This window comes from Oryza glaberrima, chromosome 1, assembly GCF_000147395.1.
Source record: "Oryza glaberrima chromosome 1, OglaRS2, whole genome shotgun sequence".
NCBI classification, from domain to species: Eukaryota; Viridiplantae; Streptophyta; class Magnoliopsida; order Poales; family Poaceae; genus Oryza; species Oryza glaberrima.
In genome coordinates, this window is record NC_068326.1 from 16,473,165 (window position 1) to 16,474,734 (window position 1,570).

The following is a 1,570-nucleotide window of genomic DNA, read 5'->3' on the forward strand; positions in this document are numbered from 1 at the left end:
TATGACGTGATAGCTAGGAAGGAATCCAATTTCGCTTGGCAAGACGACTGTGGTGATAAGAGAAAAGGTGGAGCACTATTGCAGGTGGAGTCAAGAGGAAGAAGTTGTAAGAATAGCGGTGTCTCTTGTTTACGGTGAACCTGGTGAAGGCTTGTAGGGGCAGCTCAGTGTGAGTAGCAAAAAAGGATCAACTAAAGTCCTGGTACACGGAGGTTCACACAAGGCGCAAATTCAGGTTGGCATGGCATATTCGCCAAGGTGGACTTTGTTAGAGTTTGTATCGAATATGTGTACATAGTCGGTTACAGTTTAGGACTTGGAGTTGTACTAGGTATAGGACTAGAGTAAATGTCGGACTCTGTCCAAGGATCTCTCATAAATAGAGGGCGTGTGCCTGTTGTAACTGTATGGCGACATAGCATAGCGAGAGGGAGCGGCTGCCGAGGGCGTCCGGCCATGAGTCGTTGTAACTCTGATATGCTGTAATATGCGAGATCGGGGAGGAGCGCCCGTAATCAGTGCCCCGGAGATGTAGGCCTCAGCTGGCCTCAGCGGGTGAGTTCGCACCATCCACGCGCGAACTCGCACAATTTTGCGGCATCATGTCATAGAGTTCCCATAGTGAACTCACAAACTCGCACAAGTGATGTCACGAGTTTGCACGTGCGAGTTCGTGCGGTGAAATCATGACGTGCACCACCACCATGTCAATGATTAATCATGACGCGCACCACCACTAGTTCGCACGTGCAAGTTAGTGACCAGTGTTCCCGCAGACCTCGCATGTGAAGTGCGAGTCTATTGCCCTGACAGTGGCCTGCGGTTTGGCCTTCTCCTGATCGTCCAGTCTCTTCATCAGTAGATCTAGTTTAGTGGCAAGTATCTCCATCTCCTTGACGGTGTGCATGCCGCGCTGTCAGGTCTGGAGTCGTTCTTTGCTCCATCCCATGTTGGATACCATCTTCTAAATAAGATCAATGGCCACACGAACTGTCTTTGAGAAGAAGGCACCCCCAGCAATAACATCCAGATGATCTCTGGACGAGGGAGTGAGTCCATTGTAGAAACTCTGCAGAATTAGCCAGTCGTCCATCCCATGATGAGGACAATCAGCCACATACTCCTGCAGATGTTCCAATGCTTCGGGAATCGTCTCATCCCTAGTCTGCTAGAAGCTTGATATTCTCCCGCGAAGGGCATTGGTCTTGCCCATCGGGAAGAATTTTGAGAGGAACGCGGTGGAGCATTTGTCCCAAGTGTTAACAGTCGCTCGGTTCACGTAGAACCACTGCATTGCCTTTCCCAAAAGTGAGAAAGGAAATAGATGTAGCCTTAGGGCGTCCGGACTGACACCTTTTACCGTGTAAGTGGTGCAGATCTCCAAGAATTGCTGCAGATGAGTGCTTGCATCTTCGTTCGGCTTGCCACAGAACGGGCTTTCCTGCGTTGTAGTTATCAGGCTGCTCTTAAGATCGAAATCAGTGTCTCCGATGTTGATAGCCGGGCCAACAGGCACGTTGTCAGCAGACGGGGCAACGAATTCGCAAAGGGTCTTCTCGTCCATGTCCCT

At 50.3% G+C, this 1,570-nt stretch overlaps 1 non-coding gene across 1 annotated transcript; it reads left to right on the forward strand.

The window, feature by feature from the left end:
- The first annotated feature begins 1,091 nt into the window (after positions 1-1,091).
- LOC127760881 (small nucleolar RNA R71) lies at positions 1,092-1,198 on the forward strand. The gene has a single exon (XR_008015158.1). It is a non-coding gene; the product is annotated as a small nucleolar RNA R71 (small nucleolar RNA).
- Positions 1,199-1,570: the final 372 nt, after the last annotated feature.